Source organism: Artibeus jamaicensis, unplaced genomic scaffold (genome assembly GCF_021234435.1).
Source record: "Artibeus jamaicensis isolate MK-2021 breed Jamaican fruit bat unplaced genomic scaffold, CSHL_Jam_final scaffold_3307, whole genome shotgun sequence".
Lineage (NCBI taxonomy): Eukaryota > Metazoa > Chordata > Mammalia > Chiroptera > Phyllostomidae > Artibeus > Artibeus jamaicensis.
In genome coordinates, this window is record NW_026522040.1 from 10,976,854 (window position 1) to 10,995,261 (window position 18,408).

An 18,408-nucleotide genomic window follows, 5' to 3' on the forward strand; every position below is an offset into this window, starting at 1 on the left:
ACCACAGTGACATCAATGGATAAACATTTGAGGCAGAAAATCAATAGGGAAACAGTGGCCTTAATTGACACACTAAACCAGAGGGATTTAATTGATAGCTTCACAGCTTTTCACCAAAAATCAGCGAAATAAAAACATACTTTATTTTCAAGTTCACATAGAATATTTTTTTAGGATAGACCACTTTAGGACACAAAATAAGTATTGATAAATTTAAGAAGACTGAAATCATACCAAGCATCTTCTTTGACTGTAATGGTACAAAACTAAAAATCAATCACAAGAAAAAAATGAAAAACATATAAAGATATAGAGGTTACTTAATGTGTTACTAAATAATGCATGGATTAACAATAAGATCAAGAAAGAAATCAAAATATAACTTGAACAAAATTAAGATAAGAGCACAACAATCTAAAATCTATGGGACACAGTAAAAGTAGCCCTAAGAGAGAAATTTATAGCATTGCAGTCCTACCTAAAAAAACAAGAAAGATCTCAAATTAAAAAATCTACAACCAAGATTACTCTATCCAGCAAAACTTTCATTTAGAATGGAAGGACAGATGAAGTGCTTCTCAGATAAGATCAAATTCAAGGAGCTCATCATTACCAAGCCCTTATTATATAAAATGTGAAAGGGACTTATCTAAGAAAAAGAAGATAAAAACTATGAACAGTGAAAGGACAGCAAACTCACAGTTATGAACAACCACATCTAACACAAAAGCAAACTAAGAGGACAGCTAGATCAGGAGCGAAAACATAGAAATGAAGATCTCATGAAGGGTTAGCAACAGGGGAATGGGAGGAGAAGCGGGGAGAAGGTACAGAAAATAAGTAGCATAGAGGGTAGGTAGAAAATAGATAGGGGGAGGGCAAGAATAGTATGGAAATAGAGAATCAAAGAACTTGAGACACATGGTCATAAACTAAAGGGAGGAATTTGTGGGGGTGGGGGGTGCAGGGTGGAGGGGAAAAAAGGGGGGGAATAGAACAACTGTAATGGCATAATCAATAAAATAAAAATTTAAAAATTTAAAATAAATAAATAAAAGACAAAAAAATCTAACTTTACACTTAAAGATACCAGAGAAAGGACAAACAAAGCCCAAAGTTGAGTGGAGAAAGGAAATAACAAAGATCAGAGCAGAAATAAATGAAAGTCTAGAAAACAATACAAATGAGATCAAGAGCTAGATTTTTCAAAAAGAAAACAGTACTCACAAACTCTTACCCAGACTCATGAAGAAAAAGAATATACCCAAATAAATAAAATCAGAAATGAACAAGGCAAAGTAACAATCGACAACACAGAAATACAAGGAATTGTAAGAATATATTGTAAACAACTATATGCCCAAAAATTGGACAATCTGGATGATATGCATAAATTCCTAGAAGCATGCAATCTTCCAAAACTGAATCAAGAAGAATCAGAATACCTGAATAGACCAATTACAATTACAATTAATAAAATTGAAGCAGTAAGCAATAAATTCCTAACCAACAAAACTCCTGAGCCAAGTGGATTCTAGGTGAATTTTATCAAACATTCAAAGAAGAACTAACACCTGTCCTTCTCATACTATTTCAAAAAATTCAAGAGGAGGAAAGACTCCCAAGCTCATTTTATAAAGCCAATATTATCCTAACATAAAAAGCAGATAAAGATGATGCAAAGAAAGAAAATTGTAGACCAATATCCCTGATGAATATAGATACTAAAATCCTTAACAGAATACAAGCAAACTGGATTCAGCAATACATTAAAAAGATCATACACCATGATCAAATGAAATTTACTCCTGGAATGCAAGATTAATACAATATATGCAAATGAGTAATTGTGATACACCACATTAAAAAATGGACAATAAAAATCACATGATGTATCAATAGATGCAGGAAAAACATTTGATAAAATTCTGCACCTATTTATGATAAAAATTTTCAGCAAAGTTGAATAGAAGCATCATACCTCAATGTAATAAAGGCCATATATGAAAAACCTACAGCCAACATCATACTCAATGAGACAAAACTAAAAGTGTTTCCCTTAAGGTAAGGGGTAAGACAGGAATAGCTGCCTTCAGCACTTTTATTTAATATAGTAGTGGATGTCCTAGCTACAGCATTCAGACAGGAAGTAGAAATAAAAGGCATCCAAATTGAAAAGGAAGTTGTAAGACTGTCACTATTTGCAGATTACCTGATACTGTAGGTGGAGAACCCAAAATACTCCACACACAAAACTACTAAAACTGATAAATGAATTCAGTAAAGTAGCAGGATACAAGATAAATCTCTAGAAATTAGCGGCATTTTTATACTACTGTAAATGAGTTACCTATTACTAATAGTGAACTATCAGAAAGAGAAATTATGAAAACAATCTCATTTATAATTACATCAAAAATAAAATGTTTAATAATAAATTTAACCAAAGAGTTAAAAGACCTGTACTCAGAAAAGTATAAGACACTGAAGAAAGAAAATGAAGAAGATACAAATAAATACAAGCATATACTGTTTATGGATAGAAAATATTAACATCCTTAAAATGTCCATACTACCCAAAGCAATCATAGAGTAAACACAATTCCTATGAAGATACCAATAGCATATTTCACGGATCTAGAACAAATATTTTAAAAATGTATGTAGAACCACAAAAGACCCCAAATAGCTCTAGAAATCTTGAGAAAGAAGAACAAATTTGGAGGAATCATACTACCTTATATTAGACTGTACTACAAGGACAAAGTAATCAAAACCTCATGGTACTGTCATAAAAGTAAACATATAGACATATGTTTAAACAATAGACCAGATGGAGAGCCCAGAAATAAATCCAAACCTTTATGGTCAACTAATATTTGACATATAAGGCAAGAACATACAATGGAGTAAAGATAGTCTCTTCAATAGTGTTGAGAAAATTGAACATATGTGTGCAAAGAAAATGAAGTCTTATACCATACACAAAGGATTTTGAGTTTATTCTTCTTATACCATACAAAAGGATAAACTCAAAATGGATTAAAAGATTCAAATGTAAGACTCAAAACCATGAAAATCCTAGAAGAAAACACAGGCAGTAAAATCTTGGACATTTCTTGTAGCAATATTTTTTCCAATACATGTCCTTGGGTAAGGGAAAAAAGGAAAATAAACAAATATGACTACTTCAAACTAACAAGTTTTGGCATGGCAAAGAAAACCATTGACAAATAAAAAAGACGATCCACTGAACAAAAGAGCATATTTACCAATGATACATCTGATAAGCGGTTAATAACCAAAATTTATTTAAAAACTTATACAATTCAACACTGAAACAACAAACAATCCAATTAAAAAGTGGGCAAAGAACCTGAATAGACACTTCTCCAAGAGGACATACAGATGGCCAATATACAATGAAAAGATGCTCAACGTCACTAATAATCAGAGAAATGCAATTTAAAACCACAATGAGATACCACCTCACACCTGCCAGAATACTATAATCAAGAAATCAACAAACAACAAGGGTTGGTGAGGATGTGAGAGAGGGAATCCGTGCATTCTGTTGGTGAGAATGCAGATTGGTGTAGCCACTGTGGAAAACAGTATGGACTTACTTCAAAAAATCAAAAATGAAACTGCCTTATGTGTCAACAATGCCACTTCTGAGAATTTATTGAAGCAACCTGAAACTCTGTTTTAAAAGAATGTATATACCCATATGTTCATTGCAGTATTGTTGATAATACCAAGCTGTAGAAGCAGCCAAGTGCTTGTCAGTAGATGAGTGGATAAAAAAGCTGTGGTATATTTACACAATGGAATACTATTTCATTGTAAAAAAGAAGAAAATTTTACCTTTTGCAACAGCATTGATGGACCTAGAGAGTATTTTGCTAAGTGAAATAAGCCAGTCAGAGAAAGACAAATACCATATGATATCACTTATATGTGGAATCTAATGAACAAAATAAACAAACAAACAAAATAGAAACTGACTCATAGATACAGAAAACAGAGTAACAACTGTCAGAAGTGAGGGGCATTGGGGTGCTAAGTAAAAAAAGTGAAGAGATTTAGCAAAAAAAAATACCTCATACATGCATACGACATATGGTGATTGCAAGAAGGAAGGTTGGATGGGGAAGATTGAAGAGGGTAAAGAGGGGATAAATAGTGATGGAAGGAAACTTGACTTTGGATGGTGTACACAATACAATACACAGATAATGTATTATAACATTGTACACTTCAAACCAGGGGCTCCAATCTTTTGGGATCTCTGGGCCACACTGGAAGAAGAGTTGTCTTGGGTTACACATTAAGTACGTTGCAATACGTAATCACAAAAAAAATCTCGTAATGTTTTAAGTAAATTTACAATTTTGCATTAGGCCATATTCATAGCTATCTTGGGACACATGCAGCCCAAGGGCCACAGGCTGGACAACGCTGCCTCAAACCACGTAATTTTATTACTTAATGTCACTTTAATAAATTCAGTAAGTATTTAAGAAAAAAGTTAAGGAAAAACTGTAAAGATTGGAGTATGTATTCCTCACTATTAACTGGCTGGGGTACCTTAGACAAGTCATTGTACAGATTACATAGAGTCATTGTGTGAATTCATATAGATCATGTATGCTGATAAACTATTAAAATAAATATTTGAGAGTCACTGCTCAATTAAAGTTAGGTGTTTTAATTAAAATTGCCCTTACTGGGGATGAAGTAAGTTACAGGGACCTATGTGGAACAAAGGGGGTGAGATGAAGTTGCAGAAAATAAGAATTTTTTTTTAATGTGAGAGCATTAATGACACAGACATCAGTGTCTTGGGCACTAGGTGAGCTTGATAATTCTGGAAGTGATGAAATCTCAGTCAGAACATGGAGCTGTAAGGGAAGAAAACTCCTGGCAGGACATCTCCCTGTGAATGCAGAATTAGAGCTTCTATGTGTTTTTCTAAAAGAAATAATTGTGACTCTAAATAGAGCTTTTGCCATCTTTGCAAATTCTTCTGTTCTCACCACCTAAATGCTACCAAAGACTAGTGACATTTCATTGCCATATTCTTCGTCATACAAGCAATACATGATTATTGTTTTAAAAAAGTACAGAAAATCACTTATTCTCTCCACCTGTATATAAAATTAATATTCTTTCTCTCTTGCTCATATATATTTTAAATTTTTAGTGTTCAATTACAGTTGTCCCCATTTTTCACTCTACTTCTCATATATTTCTTAAAAGAGATTCACTTCTTAGTCGCAAAATTCAAGGACCTTTTCTTGTTTCTCCTATATCTCTAAAACATTGTACACTAACTGTCCTCTCATCCATGATACTTGCCATTCATTTGATTTAAAACCTAATATTAAACTTACCTGCTTCCCCAAACTTAGAAGCAATGTCTCAACGTGAAATATTAAGTTTCTGTTTCAAAAGCTTCTCCCCGCCACATCTTTTCCCCCAGTTATTAGCTTCGCCTTGTTCTTTCTGTTCCTTTGTTTGCACCCAGGTACCAAGCTCTCACATCTCTCCCCAACTTGCCTATCCGCTCCATTACAGTGTCGTTACCTCAGCTGAGGCTCTTGTTGCCAAGTCCTGCGACCTTTGTAACAAGGTATTCTTTTTACTCATCCAACCTGAGTGCTAGCACATACTGAGCACTCAATCAATATTAGGTATTACTAATATATTGTTTTAGCACCTTTCAATAGGATAAAATTACAAATATGGAATTTCTTGCTTAGAAAGAATGCATTTTAAATGTTTAAACATACTATTTCATTCCAAATGGGTGATATCAATTTAGTCTATCTGAATGGAATTTTTTATACTCTTGCCAAAATTAGATATTTTTATTTCTTTTCACCCTTTTTCTTCTAAGTGGTAAATAAACATTACATTCTACCTTATATTTCCTTGGTTCCAAGTGCCTATGTGAACCTTTTAAACTTTTATGAAATATTCCTTCAAAAACTGGCATATTAAGATTAATCCTGGTGCTGGCTGGTGTAGCTCAGTGGATTGAGCATGGGCCTGCGAACCAAAAGATAGTGGTTCGATTCCCCATCAGGGCACATGCCTGTGTTGCAGGCCAGTTCCCAGCAGGGGCCAGTTCCCAGCAGGGGATGCACCAGAAGCAACCATACATTAATATTTGTCTCCTTCTCTCCTTCCCTTCCCTCCTAAAGATAAATAAATAAATAATTTTTAAAAAGATTAATCCTAACCAGTTTTAGACAAAAGAGGCTTCAATCAACTTGTGTATTTATTTGGCTTATGACCTATAATAGATTTAACCAGAGATAAGCTTAGCTTGGAGCAGCCCTAAACTCTGCCTCACAGATTCTGTCGTTATTTTCTTTCTGGCCAGATGGGCTATTGGGAGATATGAATGATTGTGATTCTATCAGAGGGTTGTTCTATATTTTTCCTAACATTTCTAAATATCCTCCTGATTAAAATAAAGTATTCAAGTTGCTAGAAATGAAAATAAATTGACATGGAATTATTAAACATTGAACTATTTTATAATATTGCTTTTGCTTTTAATTTTTCATGACATGTAAGATTTTAGCAGCTTGATTTTAACACAAATGCCTAAATTCTACTCTGTGACCTTAAAGAAACTTAAATGTTTAGTATACCTTTGCTAGTTAGACTAAAATGCCAGTTCATGAGGATTTAGAAAATGTCAACCAATACAGCCAAAGGGCTCTATATTAAGTTCACTTTGAAAAAATCAAAGGACAAGTAATCCTAGGGTAATTTATGTGGATGAACAAATTAAATAACTAAAAGAGAATTGACTGCCCATCAAATTTATCTTTATTCTATGATGATTTCTTCTTCTGAGTTCCTAGAAAAGTTTCTTAAGAAAACCCTTTTTTTGAGTATGCTATATATTGGGACAATTCTCCCTCTTCTCTCCCAGACATATACTTGATGCTCAGAACCCCTGCTGATTCCATAGCAACTTCACCAATATAGAAAGCCTGCAGATAAGAGGAAAGAGGAGTGAAGTGTCAGGATATGTGTTATTTCATCAATCTTTGATATAATAAGGAAACGTGGTAGAAGGAATTGTTATTTGAACCTTTATTTTGCTGCCCTGTATTCTCAGCTCACTACTTGGGGGACTGGAAAAATATCTGGAAAAATTTAAGCCTTTGCATTTTTAGTATAAAGCAAGGTTATCAAGTACTGCTTGCATAATCCTTGTAGTAAATCTTTCTATGCTCCAAAGTTTAAGTTATGTTTCAGGGATCTCATCTGTCCATTGACTCAGAATGTCACTGAGGAAATAGGGTAAAACATATATTAATAGCACCAAACTTTCATGTTTAAAAACATGGTCACAAAAAAATCCTTCCAAATGATTTTAGTCTAATGCCCTTCTACTGTATCTCAGGTTATGCTTTGTGGAGAATGCTACGTCATCAAAGAGACTAATTTCTGGTTGTACAACTGGTACAGTCTTTATACAGTTCTACAAGACAGTAATGTAAAACTGTTTTGGAGATGATCCTGTTAATACTGATTCTCATCAGTGCGTATTTTGCACTATTGCTCACTGGCATCCCCAGTGACAAAAGCAGAGAACACTTTTCCAATGATCCCTGGCACTAATATCATTTTCTCTTTTCTTTTATGTATTCCTGATATGGACCCTGGCTTGTGAGGTCCATGACATTGTAGATGAGGCATAAGACAAATTCACATGAACTACTGAGTCCTGTGGAGGAAAAGGGATGACATGACCACTCTCTCAAGAGGAGAGAGCCTCTTGCCTTGCTTTGCCTTGCCTTGCTTTGACAAGGCAAGACTTTGACAAGGCGAAAGCTTGACAAGCTTTTATTGCTTTTCTGGGCACATTACATGATGGTCCTCATTTACTATTCACAGGTTGCTTTAGGTGATTACCTTTTACAGTAAACAAAGGAGAGGATACCACTAATCACATCACAGAAGAAGGATATTTGCCAGTGCAAACGGAAAAGTGGTTGAACTGCTTACACTCATCCTTGGAAGGTTTAACATACATTTCAGGAAGTTACCTTAAAGACGCAGTAAATGTTTGCTTCCTCAATTCGGGGTGAGGGAGTTTTAGCAAAAAAGCAAGTCTCAAGGCTGCTCAGGTACAACACAGGCCTGATTCCCCACAGGAGAACCTGTCCATGGGTGTGGGTCCTATCTGGGTCCACGCCATGCAGAACAGTCTCCTGTATTCCCCCCCTTGTTTTTAGTTAGGACTGCTATAGATCCCACAAAGCTTGCTACTTGCTGGTCTCTCACACCACCCTGGGAAAATAATTTGCAAATGAGTCAAAGCACACAGAGCATTATCATAATCAATAAGCAACCAGTGGTTCCGAAGACCCACATTCTCAGATTAGGCCCATCAGTCATTGTCAGGCAATAATGACCAAATAGATAACATTCAAAGAACGCCAAGGGCCTATTTTGAGTCAGGGTCAAATAGTTAAAGTGCCACAAAACTTTGGGGAAACAAACTCATTTCAAGGTTGGACCCTTATCATTTAAATTGAGGGTATCAGCAAAGTAGGTTTCATAGGATTTTATGCTTTCTTTCTTAGGCCTGATTTCCCACAGGAGAACCTATCTGTGGGTGTGGGTCCTGTCTGGGCCCATGCCATGCAGCACAGTTCCTATAATTCCTTTATTGGAACTATCATAAAAGAGAAGACAAAGCCAATATTCACATGTGTATATCTTTTTTACTGCAAAGCATATGGAGATTAAGATTCTGATTATGAAAATCTTAAAATAGTACAATTATTAACTTCACTTTGCTCACCAGAGACCATTTATCCATTCTGCAAGTGTTTAATGAATCCTGACCATGAACAAGTTACTGTACATTATAGAGGATCCACATGTAAACAGAGTTTTCTTTCCTCAGCGTGTCCAGTAGATACTTAACTTTTGTGGCGACACATGGAAAGGTACAAGTTCTATAGATATTTAGCAACAACATACCAGGAAAATAGGAAGACAGTGCTTTCTAAATAAGAGAAACATGGAGTCCTCTACAGAGATGTCACTTAATCTGAGCAATGAAAGGTGTGTAGTATTTCAAACCGTAGACATGGGATAAGCCAGTATTTGAATACAAAACATAAATGTGAGAAGATATCTGAGAGTAGAACCATGGGAAGAGCATGTAGGGAATAAGGAAGAATCTGGTCTTTCTGGTGAATAAAGGAAAGTAAGTCAATGGGCCTGGTGGGAAGCAGTGAAGCAAAATAAGCTACAACGAGATGGTAAGGGCCTGGTATGCCCATGCCAAAGAGCTGGGGGTTTTCTTGATTATGTCAGATTTTTAGCAGAGATTAAGAGATCAAAATTGTGTTTCACTGAGTGAATCCAGTTGAGGTGTCACTCCTGTATGGAGATATAACCTTGAGTTTCATGAGCTGAAATGGAGATTCCTGCATACAGATGAGACCCTGTGTCACCATTTGAGTTATTTCGGAAGCAGGATGTGAGTCAAAAATTTAAGTACAAGTAGTTTAAGTAACACCAGTAAGAAAAATGAAGAACAAACAAAAGTAGTAGGCAGGAATTATATAATGTATTATTTAGCCAGCTAGTATGATGGACAACTGGAGATTAAACATACAGGAAATACCTGCTTTTCAATGGGCAGAGCAACTGGGAAATGTACACAAAATTCCACAAAATCACTGAGCAGTAGCTACTCCTAGATTGTTGACTCTTCTGCAGTTCAAGGCTGGCTATGTGACAAGCATGGAGATGAAGATACAGATATCGAAGTAAACGAGAGCACAGAACAGAGCTGCACAGAGCGCTGATACGATCTCCTCGCACCACTCTCATTCACTTGACCCAACAATACATTTACTTTGTCTTTGTTTCTTCAAGGTGTATCCAGCTACAATTTCTCAAAATAAATTTACAACAGGTTCAGTGGAAAAAGTTGCATTTGCTTCTTAAGCCATAATGGATGTACATTATCTGCCTTTCCTTTCATTTATTCAAGATTCCCCTAACCCCTGGTGAACACTGGGGTAGCTCAGAACACTGGGGTGAACACTTCATGCTTAAGTGGCTGCAGACCCAGCTACCTTGTTTTCTCATGTCATTCTTATTGCAATTGCATGTTTATGATTATTACTAAAAGGGGAAGCACCAGAGAGGTTCTTTTGGGTTCCAGAGCCACAGAAGGCTTGCTATTCCTATTATGAGCATTACCTCTACCTCCTTGTAATTATCTGAGTTAATTGCATTTGTCAGGATGGCAGCTCCTTCTTTTTCCTGTTTGTCTGGTGTCATGATGACCCCAAAATGACAGGCAGGAGTTACAACTTTAGGTTTAGTAAAAACTTGACTATGTCTTCTGGTGGAAATATCCTTCCTCTGTGGGCAAAGACTGAAAGTAGGGACTATACTTAAGGGAAGGGAATGGGAAGCAAAAGATCCCCAATGAGCAGGGCATCCCTGTCCCCAAATTTGGTTCCCAGATCCACATGTATTAATATAGAGAATACCATATAATTACTATTGGCTAAAAGTATAAGCCATATTTTGATGAATTGAAGCCACTGGTTATACTCTAAAACCACTGATTTTATGACTCAGTATTACAAACCCTGGGGAATATTTACAAGGACACAGGATACTCAATGCAGCATGACTCATATCATCAAAGACTGGAAATCAGATGAAGAAAATTGATATAGAAGTATCCTCAAAATCCTTTCCAATCTTGATTTTCAATTTCTTCTATTACTACTAATTTATACTATTATGTAAGAATTTGATATATTGAATCTGAAATGTAAAATGTCTAGCATAGTGTTGAGAGCACAGAAGGTACTCCATAAATAGCCATTTGTTTAGGTTTTTCTTATTACCAGGCATGACAGTATATTCTGTGACTAAAAACAAACACAAAAACAGAGAAGTGAATTTAAACAAATAAAATAAATCAGAAATCAAATGTTCCTTGTGAGAAACTCTAGCTCTCTCCAGGAACTGTTTTTCATTTATCCTAAGTTCAATTTCACAAATTGGATATGGAAAAAACTTAGATGATTAGATTTCCAACTTATTAAGGCTCAGTGTAATTTTGAATTGTATAGCCTATGAAATTTGCAGAATCCAAGCTTATGTGATTGAGCTTTAACTTGGTTGATTACGGGGATGGTGTGGAAGGCTTTCTTTCAATGCAAAGCAGAGAGACGCTCCTCAGTTCCCTGTGCCCGTGGGGTCTGCAGTCTCTTGACAGTAAAAGCAGGACAACACAAAGGAGATTTCCAGCTGGTGCCAGAAAAACAATCCCCTGTGCACATTCTCAACAGGAGGCTTTGCTGATGACTGAGGAGGGCATGGCTGAGACAGTATAACTGGGGTCTGGAAACAGAAATTTGGCAAACCTTATTATAACAGACTAAATCTGTGACTTCATCAACAAATCTGAAAGCTTCTTATCCTGGACACTTGATTGCTTGACCTTTTTGGGGTGACTGAAATCGCCCTTTAAAGGTCACTGGTTTTGGATACATCCCAAGACAATTCCTCTTCTATCCCTCATGGCCACCCTGGTCTGCCTATTTGTAAAGCCCCACTCCTTTAAATCACTTTTCCAATGACCCAATTCTCATCTGTATTTTACAACAAACTGTATTCAGGATTATTCCTAAGTAGCAAATGGTTTTAGTTGGTTAATGGACTCCAAAGTAAATCTGTGACCAAAAATAGCTCTCTCCAATGCAAGCCGAAGAGAAATGTGAGTCTTTCTTCATTATGATCAGTCTTATAGAGACATTTATTTTTATTATCTCAAAATTGGTCTGTCCTCTCATGACAGTCTGTAACCACTGACACTGGAGGACACAGAGGAAGAAGACATTTCTCTGCAAGACATCCCTAAAGCCTGTCCTGTAGACCCGTGGGCCAGGGTTACCGGTTATGAAAAAGTGCTTTTATTTTGCTTGCTTATCTTCATTTAACTGTTTGATCCCCCAAAATAGCATTTTGAAAATATTTAAAAGATAAACTGCTTTTTTATTTCAGAATTCAATTTATCATAAAGTGCAATCTCATATTTTAAATTTTCCTTTTCTTTTCAGATACTAGTTGGTGATGTTCCAAAACAACAAAAGGTGAAATTTATTTCTTCAGCTATTATGTTCCATAGTCCAATTATTCTGACTTCTCACTTTTCTGATGTAATGTTGACAAGCACTGACCACATATTACTATTTTAGTATTATCTAGAGTACAACAAAAATCTGATGGATGAAAAAATTTCAGCTTAAAAAAATCAAATCATTTGTGAAATGTATTTTTAAAAAACTCCTTCTCTGGTGAAAAATTTTGCACTATCTAGTGATTATTTTGATATTGTAGATAATAAACCTATTCCTATTCCCAGGAGGAAGAACTGGCATATGATAATCTAAATAAATTATAAGTATTTTAATTTTTGAAACAATCAATTGAAATGACAGTTTTCAGCAAAAGAATATAAGAAAAATTACTTATACAATGAAAGTTATTTATAGTATTTTTCTCATTAAAGGACATATCCGTATCTTTCTGCTACAATTATTGAAGGCTATATTTAAGTACCTGACCAAATAAAACTATTACAATGATAGTTTATTTCTTTTGCTTTACCTCATTTATTTCTAAATAACTGTATCATTTTGAAAGAAATAAATGAAGAAATGTATTATGTTTTGAGGCTCCCAGAGGAGGAAAGCCTTCAACTGAGGCCAGAAAATTCAAAGCAAAAAATGCTGTAAATTTTATGAGAAGGTACATCTAATATAGAGGTCCATGAATACTCAGAGAATTTAGTTCCCCTTGAGGACATAGCTCCTCGTCTCAGAAGAATTAAGATCTTATCAAATTTCAGCAGCTGTACAATAGAACCTAGTCATAGACTTTAAATTGGGACCCTTTTCATTTCCTCAGTCTGTAAACCATTCATTCATATAACACAGTGCCATTTGTATAGACATATGTATATCTCAAAAACACATACAAAAGTGTAGTGATGACCAGAGGGAGGAGGGGCTGGGGGCTGAGGGCTGGGTGGAGATGGGAAAAGGGAGAGGAAATGGAGACATCTGTAACAGTGTCAACAAAAAAAATAAAGTAAAAAAATAGACTTTGATAGTGACGGTTAAATTATTTTTTAGCTTTGCATAACAGCCACAGACTATAATTAAGACAACTGAAATTTGTACATGACCTTTGTCTTCAATAATACAATATTTTATGTTGGTCACACATATTGTTGTTCAGAGTTCAGAGCCTGCGCCCAGGACTCTTCATTATTAGTGGGATTTGGGTTAATATTCTTTTTTCCTTTTTAAAAAAGATTTTGTTTATTTATTTTAGAGAGAGGAGGGAGAGAAGAAGAGAAACAACAGTGTGTGGTTGCCTCTGGCCCCTTACCAGGGACCTGGCGTGCAACTCAGGCATGTGCCCTAGTCTGGGAATCAAACTGGAGACGCTGTGATTCACAGGCCAGCACTCAATCCACTGAGCCACACCAACTAGAGCTGCATTAATATTATCTTCAATAATTACTCCTGCTATCCCATGACAGCTGCTATATCCAGGAATTAACATCTCAATCTTTAGCAGTCTCATAGTGGAGACCCTCTCCCTATATAATTCTTGCTTTACTCCATTTCCCAGATGATTAATTTAACAGTGCTCCAAGAGCTGCTGTTGTAATCTCTTCAGATGTGTTTTTGATCACCACATCACTGACTTTTTAACTGGAATGTTTTAAATCCCCATGACAGGTGTGATACTATCTTTTACTTAATCACACCAATTTCTCATAAAAAAATCTAAAACTCTGCCTTCGATTGATATGTCAGAATCACTGACTATCGAAGAAGAATAGAATGAAACTCACTTAAAAGAAAGTGCAGTATTCAATGAATTGCTGTAAATTGTTGTATTTAGGATTAGTAGAACTTTTAAAACTATAAATAATAATACTCCTAAGATCAATAGTAGTGAGAAAGGAGCAAGAAAAAGAAAATAGAAAGGAGAAACAGGGAAAACACTGAAAATGTTTTGGGGAAATATTTAAAATAGCAAACTGAAGCCTAACTAAATTCAGAATAAGAGGGTCTGGTCCCAGATGCATCTTCTTCAATCTCACCTGGTCAAATCCAAGGACAGCAGTTGGCCTGTCCCAATGTTCAGCACCTAATGTAAAATTTATCTGGTGGAAAAACTCTTCAATGGCTCTTCTAATTCCCATACTTTTATTCAAAGGTAAATGATTAAATATCAAAACTGATCATATCTATCAAAATAAAAGTAAGTAACATAACAAAATCCATGTTTGCCTTCTACACAGTCACATCATTTAAAACATTATTGCAAAGGCAAATCCATCTGACACACTAGAGACATATTTTGTCTTTTCTCTTTTACATTGATATTCTGTAACCACTGGAATAAGACATTTGAAAACAAATTTAACAAGCCCAGCACAAATAGCAGCCCTCTGTAGGTTGCTTTATAGTTCACGCTGTGTAGCCCCAGGTGGAGCACGGGTGGTGGCTGGCCCTGGCCTGCACCACCTGGGAAACCCCAGAGTCTGCATACCCAGTGGACAGCTAGAGACCACACCACCACACTACCCATGCACGGCTGATGCTACACAGACGGTGGAGGTTGGTGGTCAGTCGTCATAGCCAGTCCTTGCAGCTGATTGGCCTGGCTAAATTCCTCCCATTGACCTGTCAGCATCAATCAAGGCTCAACTACAAGAGGAAGGTGTACTTGGTCCAAATAGAGGTTTCACCTTGAGTAACTATCTTGGATAATAGGGAAGGCTGTGTCACTGGACCCGATACGGTACCTACTGCTTTAGGTTACACTACCAAGACACAGGGTTATAGCAGCTCTACCTAATATGTAGAAGCAAACACAGGGAGCCTGACAAAATGAGGAAACAAAGACACATGGTCCAAATGAAAGAATAGTTCAAAACTCCAGAAAAAGAACTAAACGAAATGAAGATAAGCAATTTATCAGATGCATAATTCAAAACACTTGTTATAAGGATGCTCAAGGAACTTAGTGAGTGCCTCGACAGCATTAAAAAAAAACAAACCAACAACCCTGGCATAAATGAAGGATATACTAATGGAAATAAAGAACAATTTTTTTACAGGGAATCAACAGCAGAATGTATGAAGCTGAGAATCAAAGCAATGATATGGAACATATAAGAAAACAAAAAACAAACAATCAGAACAACAAAAAGAAAAAAGAATACAAAAAATAAGGATAGTGTACGGAGGCTCTGGGACAACTTCAAGCATACCAACATTCACATCAGAGGGGTGTCAGAAAGAAAAGAGAGAGAGTAAGAAATGAAAATCTATTTGAAAAAATAATGAAAGAAAACGTCCTTAATTTGGTGAAGGAAATAGACTTGTAATTCCAGGAAGCACAAAACTTCCAAACAAGATGGAGGCAAACGGGCTCACACCAAGAAGCACCATGATTAAAATGCCAAACTTTAAAGATAAAGAGAGGATCTTAAAAGAAGCAAGAGAAAAGAAATTAGTTACCTATAGGGGAGTTCCCATAAGACTGTCAGCTAATTTCTCAATAGAAACGTTGCAGGTTAGAAGAAATTGGCAAGAAATATCTAAAGTTATGAAAAGCAGAGACCTGCAGCCAAGATTGTTCCACACAGAAAAGATATAACTTAGAAATAAAAGGGATATTAAAAGCTTTCCAGACAAGAAAAAAGTAAGAGTTCATTGTGACCAAACTACTAGTATATAAAATGTTAAAGGTACCTATTTAAGAAAAAGAAGATCAAAATTATGAACAATAAAATAGCAGTAAACACATACCTATCAACAATTGAATCAAAAAAAACAAACTAAGAAAACAAGAACAGAGACAGAATCATGGGTACAAAGAGCATTTTGATGGTTGCTATATGGGAGGGGAATTTTTGGAAATAGATGAATAGGTGTGAGGATTAAGAAGTACCAGCTGGAAGTCACAGAATAGTCATGGGGATATACAGTACGGGAAATGGAGGAGCCAGAGAATTTACACACATGACCCATGGACATGAAAAAAGGGGTGGAGATTGCCTGAGGCACTGGGGGAACTGGGTGGAGTTGGAAAAGGGGGAAAAATTGGGACAACTGAAATAGCATAATTAATAAAATATAACTTAAAGGAAAAAATTAATCTACTGTCCTTTGAGTTCAGACCCTAGGCTTTTTTCTAGATATGTACAGGAATAAGAGAACTGTAGGAAAGTTCAACCTGAGTAACAAAAAAGTGTTAATTTCTTTCCCCTAGAAGATCAAGACCTCAAATTTAATAATCACTGAATACTCTTTCCAGAGCTAGGTTCACACTTAATATATGACGTCTCAGTTAAGTTTTTTAACCACTGTTGGCACAAGTCTTTTATTCTACAAACTTGTTTTAGCAACTGATTTTGTCTATCATTTTTGCAAACCATTCCTTGGCACTGTTTTAATGAGAATTACCGATGAAAACACAAATGCTTTTCTTCCTACCTTCTTCTTTTAATTTTTTACTAAATCCTTCACTTTATTTGTTTGCTTGTAGATATTCTACAGTCTTGCCACTCTAAAATGATACAGCAGTATGTATTTTAATATGTATAAAATATATATTTTCATGTGTATTTATATATATACACCCTTCATAAATGTCCCAATTTTCAGCCACTAGTCACACTAAGCAGTCTTCTGAGATGAATAAAGTTTGATAAATAGGCACACATAATGTTCATTGGTGCTTTCAGTCCCTTAAGAAGGGCTTCTTTTGGGTGATGTGGCTAGTGTTAAGTATTTATAGGGTGGTGCCCTGGGCTTCTTCTTGTATGGCATGTCTACACACTCCTTACATGCCATATTATGCAGCACTTTTAGATAGACATTACAAGTCATTCCTCTACTTCTAGCCAGATCTGTTCTCTTTGAGTTTCTGGTGCTTGTGACCTCTATTTTGGCTCAATTCTCATCTCTGATTCCTTGATATACTTCTCTTTGTCTGGAGATTCTCTCATAGTATCTGATTTTGCTCTTGAGCCTGCTTCCTGAAATACTACTGCTCTTTAATTGCCTTGATTCCTGCTTTAAATATAGAAAATTTAGAAGTGAGATACCTAATCATAGAACATTGGAACTGAAAGGGGTCCTAGCAATCATCAACTTAAAATAATTCCACTTTATGAATGGGACAATAGCTTCAAAGAGATGAAGTGATTGTCCTCATGATAAGTTGCAGCTAGTAAATGATTAAGATAGACTTCTGAATCCAAAAGTGCCTTTCTCACTTGGCTGTAGAGAATTAGATGAAAATTTTCTGTATCTTGACAAAGTCAATGAATGAGTAATCCAGGACTGAAGAGGCTCCTAAAACAAGTATACATGCTCATATACCCATTGCACATGCAACTTCCAGTTACAATAGGTGAACATGGTTAGCAAAGTATAGATTATATATAAATTTAAGATATAGTTTTCAATATGAGACAGGTTCCAGAGGGAATATACAGTTTATTTTTCTCCAACTTTGATAAGAAGTGATTTGATCTCTTTTCTTTTGGAAGATAATTTTTAGCATTCAGCTGTACTTATTATAAGCATCCCCTGGGATAGAAAAACTTAAACAAGAATTTATTCTTTATGAATTAGAGTATACATGATCACAGTTAATATAATTAAAAATGGAAAATTCTGTGCAGAATTTAGGATAAATACTACCAATAATTGAGCACCTTGACTTCTGAACCAGTATTCGGTCTGACTAGTTTATACTTCTAAGCCTAAATATGTCATTTACAAATGTGTATTTTAAGTCAAGAGTTCAGACTGACTTAGAAAAGAAGAACAGGAATATCAGATTCCTTTTTTCATGCTTAGAAAACATTGTAGTTCATATTAATGGTGGGTTCACTGTCTTTTTTCTGGTATACACAGAACTCCATTTATTTCTTCACCCTGTTGAGATGCTGCTTTTATAAACAATTCTTCCTTTGTTCTGACAGCTTGAAAGCTATTGCACCCATTTAAAGAGTTATGAATCTTTCCAAGCTGAATTCTAGAGTGATTATGGCGCTGTCATTGTCTTTGCCCAATATAAATGCTATGGTCATAAATAAAAGCATGGCATGGCAGCCTCTGGACAGCTCAGCTGTCTGGGAACTGTTAACAATTTAATATATTTGCAGGGAGGTTTATAAGACATAATAGTGGTACTCTCAAAAAGCAAAGACCTTGCTGTCCTGAAATACTGTGTCTTTTGGTGTCCAGTCAGACCTCACAGGCACTAGAATAGGTAAAGAACTCAACATCCATC